Raw genomic sequence first — 7,617 nt, 5'->3', positions numbered from 1 at the left:
TAAAGTTAGTCACAACAGCGTGTATAGACGCGATACAGCTTGTTTGCACAAATAATTATAGTGTATGAATAACAAACGGCCTTGTCATAGATAAATTTTTACGTATTGTTTCGTTACCAAGTACCGTGCGGGTAGAAAAATTGCAATGAGTGATAGTTATCGATATGGCGTGTTGGATCGTTCCTTTGAACACGTAGCGCACCACGTTCAGGTTTCGCAATCGTGGAAAAAAACATTTTTCTCATACCGATAGGTCAATTTAAAAGTGCCGCAACCGCATTTCATCGATGAAGCGATCCTACCGTTCTGTGCTCGAAAGCGCCATTTGCCCAAACGAGGGCGCTCGCGAAATGTCGTAATTTCTTCGATCGAAAAGTTTCCATTTCACCTTTGACCATCGGTGATTCGATCTGTTTTGCTCTACATCGCGATGCTTAATCTACTACTATTATTTATTGCGTTGGTCAATCTTCGGGGAAACATTTGACATCAGATAAAGTATATCTATTTTAACAAGAACCTTTTGTTCTTCAAGCTGAGATAACGCGTAGATAAGTCGTACGCAAAAATAGAAATTAAATTACTCCAATTTTTAGCATTCTTCGAACCGCGAGATACGTGTCTATTATTCAATGAGTCAGAAAAATTTGCTGAGATTGGGACGATTAATCGTTATTGGAACGTGGCTCTATTCGTACGTGTGTTGCGCGCGAATGATGCTTAGAAAATGTTAGATGATGTAAACAAACTGAAGAACAAAAGAAGATTACCGATCAGCCTATCTCGAAAGGTGCGGAAAATAATACTCTCCTCTGATTAACTCAGTCGGATAATTTTTTTAGACACTTGACAAAGGTAGCCTTAATCGTTTATATAGTAATTGCTGAAATTATATAGCGTATAAATGATATATCGTACGATAAGAGCTCGGATGTGTGTAGAGAAGTAAGTGACCGAACCCACTCTGCTCTGAAACGGAAACTATAGCAGGCTATAGCGTCGCTAGTTCGGAGTGCAATGCTCGAGGAGGCTTGACAATACGTTTTTCTTCGTACACCCGGGGACCTCCTGGGCTCCCTTTGGTCATTCGCCTGCGATGGCGTCGATGTCAAGGAACTTTCATGAATATGCTCGACTGGTAATGCGCACATTTCCATCAGCTTCTCTCCTTCACCCTCCGCCCCCGCAAACCGGTGGCCCAGCGTGGTTCGTCGGAGAACCCGTCACTTTTTCCGACGACTGTACGCTTCTTGGAATTACATGGATCCCATACGAGCTGTGCCCATCGGTGTAAGTATCCGTACAAGTGTGTGTACGTGCGTGGCTCTTGTAAATACGCGTGTGGGTGTGTGCGTGTGTGCCATGCGTGCACGAGCACGCGTGTTCACCACTCTGGACCATTGGTTATCTTCGACAGTGGTTCCCAAGCCCGCGTTCGCCAGCTTCCTCTTTGTCTCCTCGTTGGTTCACTCTTTTCGTCGCAATTCCCTGGTTTTCTTTCGCCTTCATTTGGAGGAAAGCCTTTTGCCTTTGATTTTCCATCGTTTTTTGCATAATTTGCAATTTTCGATGGATATCTTGGCTGAACGCAACATTGGTGGCTTAAGATGGTACCGTGGCATCGTATAGATATTTTCTGAACGTTATCCCTTGGTTTCTGGTATTTTTTTTATCAAGGATAGCAATTTTTGGGACGTACGAGCTGCGAATCTCGACTGAAAGCCACTCGTCCCAACTATCGCTAGCGTGTTCACGCGTTTCCTTTGTTCCGCTATCAGAGGAAAGGGGTAGAAGGCGTACTCTCGGTCTTTCAATATGGCGCCCCGTCCTGCCGTTTTAATTACGGTATCGACGATAAGAACGGACGTCCTGAGGAGCTCCGAGAACTTTGGACGAAATCGACCCACTGATCACGACGCTCCAAACCTGCTCCGGCCACTCCGCTATCCAACTGTGCCTCCATCTTTCCGTACAGAGTCATCCATCATTCGCTGGATGGAAATTTTCAGTATTTATTTCTGTTCGAGGTATCTTATCGTCACGATAGACTTTGTCGGTTCGTTAAATACGTTTTACGTTTATTTATTGTTCGACGTAATTAGAAATTCAGCATTGTACGGCCATATTGTTATTTAACGACGCAACACGTTTCCGCGAATCGTTTCGTATTTCTATTATTATATACGATGTTACGGCACGATAGTTGGTAGACGGTGAAAGCATTTCGTGAGTTTTCGTACAAGAGCCAGCCGTGTAGCTTTCAACTTCGATTTTTTAATCGTGGCGCACGCTGCGAGGCGCGATGATACTTCGGGCAAAGTTTCCAGCGTTTCCTGCCGGCAAAGATAGTCTCATCTCGGCTCAGACTCGCGGCACGAATCAGTCTCCGGGTGATAAGGATCCAACATTTAAATTTCCAACCCGTAGTTACAATACTTTCGTCCCTTTCTCGGGAGCGAGCGCTAGAAAGCGCGCTACTGCTGCTTGATTTATGGAGATATTATTTATGAGCTGGGTAACGAGCATTAGTTAAACGGCTGACAATTAGTCTTAAGAAGAAGGGTAACAATATTCCGTGCACGCACCATATTTTTCGAGAAAACACTGTCTAAACCATAAGCTGAATTGAACAAGTTAATATCGGACGGTTGGTGCCAGGGGTTACTACTATAGTTTGCTTTCCTTCTGAGACATTTACGCGGCAAATAGTATACAAATGTAGAAAATTAATACGTACGCGCATGGTAATGTTTCGTGGCATTTTTTAATCGTAAGTGTGTCTAGAAAGTGACGATATCTATCGCGGTTGCATGTGCTCGAAAGGTATCCGAAGATTGAGAGACTCGTTTCATAAGATAGTTTCTACCGTGAGATCGAAGTGGGAAGTTAATGAATTTTTCCAAGGAAAAAGGAGATGACCCCGTGGTCTCGTTTGCGATCGACCTTTTTCCCACGATTCTCACCCATTTCTACCGATCTCGTGGTTCGTAGTCGCGATTAAAAGAAATTCGCTGGCATTTCACTGCGTTATCGTCTCGAAACAATCGTTTAACACTCACCATCGGCGGACGATCGTTGCAACGTAACCGTGGTACGTTCCTTGAAGTACAGAACGCGCGTTGGTACCGTCGATTTCCCGAACTCTCAGACTGTCGATCGTTCGAGGCGAGCATTTTAACGAGCCGCGAAAAGTCGGTTGATTAATCGCGGTTGACCAGGTGGAGACGCGTGAAATGGAAAGGTTAACGGTTTATCCGCGCGAACTTCTTTTCGTTCGACGCGTTCTTTTCATGCGAGCGCATTTGAAATTCAAACGTCCGCTGCCGCGGCGCGTCGGCGATCGGCCAATTAAATCGGGGCGGTTTAGAGGCCATTGAACCTCTTACGAAAGAAATTGTGGGAACGCGTATATGCGGAATAGCTTTGCATCTCGAGCGGGTCGCATACGGTTGACTCAATTTTCCCCCGGCTTCGACTGAATTTCGTATACATACGGCTGAAAATCTATTCGGACGAATCCACTGGCCTCCGATAACATCGCGTTGCGTCCTACGGTGCTCATGCGATCGCTCCAACCGAATGGATAAAACGGACGCTTTGTTTTTTATTCGACCAGTAACGTGTATGAAGATTTTGTATAAGTGAGATCTGCAGACGATTTTAGAATATAGGATATGTCTAGCACTATAGAGATAACAGAACAGATTAATTAATACAGCGAGATGGACGATTTTTCGTTTAATCTTTGTCTTTCTTTCAGACATTAGTGTCGCTCTGCAACAGACTCTATTGTATTCCACGTTCGCAGCGGTTATTCCAAGTTCAACCACGAGACAATAAAATCAGTGTTCAATAAGATCCTCGATCAAAGCTATTTCTTCGTACTAATTGCTTTGATCCAGTCGAGGGAACTGGCTATGCCTCCGCTACGTTCACAAAATTGCTGAATGCGCATGCGATGCGTACAAGATGCCATTGTCATCCTTCCCTCACCGTATTCGCAGTCTCATCCGAAAAGGGGTTATCTCTGTCCCCCCCTACGGAGGTTATCGAGAAATTAATTTAAATAACGCGAACGTAACCAGCGTCGATAACGCGGTAAATAATGCCGGCATAGTTTATAATTATACGCGGTCAATAAATCCGCAGTGACCTCTCAAATCGATCGATCAACCCGATCTGTCTCGATCCGAGCGAAATATTTGCGCCGTCGTTGCCTCGAACGAGTAAACACAGATATAGTTACGAGCTTTAATTACGTAGGGACAAAATTCGAATGAGAGAAGGAAATGAAAATTTGCTTCTTTCGATTTTTCTGCGCGCTTCAAGTTCCATTCTCGAAAAAAATAAAAAGGCTCGTCGTTACTCTGGCACAGGCACAGGCTCTGGTAACAATTGACGAACCAAGCCGTGCTTTCTCGATAAGTCACCGATAAAATAAAAGAAAAGGGTTACGCGCTCTAGCCTGACCGATAACTTTTAACCGAACCGAGGAAAAAAGTGGTCGACGCTATCAGCCCTCGCTAACGTCAATTCCTCTTATCTATATCAACCGATGGATACGTACTCTTTTCGTTTACACGGATCTAGGAGTCGTAAGTGTGTGCTATTATTCAGTCTTTACATTCATGCGAGCAAGTCGATTTACGGGGGTTCATTATTAATGTACCAAGCCAGATAGAAAGCTTGTCGAGCGATCGATGTTATGGCTGGTTGTACATATAATACCGTTTCTTTTTAATCTTTGACTCTAGCTCCACATTAGCGATGATTGTTCAAAACAGATCGAATTTTTCTACCAGCTTTTATAACTAAGTTATCGTAAGTTAGATTTTCACGGACCGTATCAGTGTGTAGCTACGCGGTTACATTTATATTTCTGCATAGCGAAACTGGAATGGAAATCTTTCATTTCACGGTATTAATTAGCGTTTCAGTACGACTTGTTTGAATTAAAAATGAAACTGTCTACTTTCACCGTTTACTTCCTGCGTTATTGCGAATTCCGTTCCCTGACAATGAAAGTAATTTGCGACGCGAATAATTTCAATCGTCTGGGAACGTAGTACGAACGAGGAAGGACTTCATGATTCAATATCATGTTGAATAATCTGCTCGACGCTCCCTTCCTTTTTTATTAACATTTTTTAACTACTTCAATAGCATGTTTGTTGTTTTGAGCATTGAAAATAGATGGAAGGTATTGTAAAAAGTACGCGAACAAATAAGCAGAGGTTATACCAACAAAGATAAGATAATTGTGTAAAATTTGTTGTAACTGCGCGTTATATCAAATTTATTTAACTAATCTATTATATAACAATTAACACTGCACTTGTTTATCAGGAACGATGTACGAGAACTCGATCATTCGAAACATTCTACACATTTCTAACGTTTCACGATTACTATTTATTCTGTATCAGCTGCGTTTCGAATGAAATTGTTTTACCCCAAAAACTGAAAGACTAGTCGATCGATAACCGACTTTCACCGCAATCATCTCTGATCCCATTTCTATATCGAGACAATTGATCGAGACGTTCGACCGAGCAAAATCCTAGAGCCGCTATTAACGAGCGAATAAAAGTTCAAAGCTCGCGTACGAGCGGCGGAATGATTTTCTCTTGATTCAATCGAGAGAAACCATGATTGGCCGGGGCGGTCGAAAAGCAAATGGACGGCTGATAATTTCGGTCGTGGTAGTGACGTCATAACAGACGCCAACGAGGGTTGGTACATTATGACAAGAAGGGACCATTTGACCCCACTCATTGTTTCTAATCCCACAATAAATTGAAGCAGCTGTACCGGCAATTGATACAAATTTACGTACAGTCCGGTGCATAAGGCGCCGATCTTACGAAGGCCTCTCGACCGCTTCTACATCGACAAATTTCTATTCCATTTTTACTTTTCATAACATTACACGCAGCATATTTTTGGTAAACGAGTAGAATCGTAAAATTAGCTATGGAAAATTGAACTCATTATAATGCTGTTTTCCCTAAAAATGGCTGACAACTAAACTCATCAGGAGCTTCGAACTTTCCCTAATTCCACGAGAAGCCTCGATTCGTAGTAAAAATTGCAAACGTAAAGACGCTCGACCACCTTGAAAATCCTTTTCACGTAGAAACATTGGACCAGAAGTCCTCCACACTATTTTTTCCTCTCCGAGTCGTGACCTGGTTTCCGTGTCGAGCGTTAGAAGAGCGGCTGGTGGACGGGCGTACGGGGGTTGCTGGTCGAAATTTCTGGTCGCTTTTTTAACGGCTCACCATCCCCCTTCGCGTCTATTCAAGCTCCCGGCTAGCCGTGGAGACCGTGTAGGATCCAGCCGCGTAAACCACGCCGCGAACACGTGTAACGACAATGGACATTATATATGCAGGAGACAGAATGTCTGTGCATTCACGGCTGCATCTTCTCCTCCTTTTTTCGTCTTTCTTTTCGACGCGCAAGCTGTATGGGTTTTTACACGTTCTTCACGTTTGATTTATATTCCGCGTGTAGAGACATTGTTCGCGCGTCACCGTGTATCAAGAGCCCAGCCGCATTTGTCCCTCCTGTCTGGGAATACTTTATAATTACCATTAGGGAAGTTAAGTGCATCGTTTATTACGAACCCGCGCTGCTTTCCACGCCTTTACGGCCGTTTCACGTTCGCGGTGGTGGAAAAAGTCCCGACGAATTAGTCGGTTTACCCGCTATCAAATCAGAAGGTTTGTTTTATGCCGTTATTATTACGCGCGTTTCGCGCCATTTCGTGTATACGCTCGAGACTTTAGCGACAGGTTCTTGCGCTCGCTGAGTCTTCAAGGTGCAACTAGAGCGCGATTCTTATTTCAGAATAAACGCGTCGACGCACTCGTAAGTGGAATTCGTAATCCATCGCACGAGGAGAAAAATTGTTTAGCGAGATGTAAAGGAGCGTTACTTCATCTGGCCACGTCACGTCACCGACATATGTAACGACAATAGGTATTGCATATGCGAGAGACAGAGGTCCAAGACGGGGCCGTTTATGCGCCCTCCTCGCCGCCTTCTATTTCACTCTAGCCTCCTCTACCTTTTTATTATCATTTCTCGTTTCTTTGCTCCAAGTTGACATCGCCGTCACGTACCAGACTTCCTACGGGCTTGGCTGCTTTCCTGAATACATAACATCCCCTTTTGTGCATCCCCACGGCGTAATCTTGAATATCTCTACGGCTTTCTCTCTCATCGAGATCACGGATCTCCGATCCTATGCTAATGCCCGCGGGTGCAGCGAAATCGCCAAAAATCAATGGAACGTTAATGCGTTAAACGAATTCGAGTCTCATTAAACGTATTTAAATGGGATAGGTGTACGTGACGGGAAGTCGAATCAGCGATTCTTTCGAGCATTTCCAAAGCAGCTGTTGCCCTCTGACGTTTCGAGTACGAAGCTAAGAGAAATGTAATTTTCCAATTTTTTCCGACAGCTCGTACGCGTCACGTGCGCTCCGATAACGCGGTTACCGCTGTCGAATCGGAAATGATGTAGCACTAATGCCACCGTTTTTGCGAAACTCGTGTCAGCAGACACATAAACCGTTCCTGCCTCGAATTACATCGTTTTCTGCATCTGGA

This window comes from Xylocopa sonorina, chromosome 1 (genome assembly GCF_050948175.1).
Source record: "Xylocopa sonorina isolate GNS202 chromosome 1, iyXylSono1_principal, whole genome shotgun sequence".
NCBI classification, from domain to species: domain Eukaryota; kingdom Metazoa; phylum Arthropoda; class Insecta; order Hymenoptera; family Apidae; genus Xylocopa; species Xylocopa sonorina.
The sequence above is the reverse complement of the archived record's forward strand: the minus strand, read 5'-3'. Positions refer to the sequence as shown.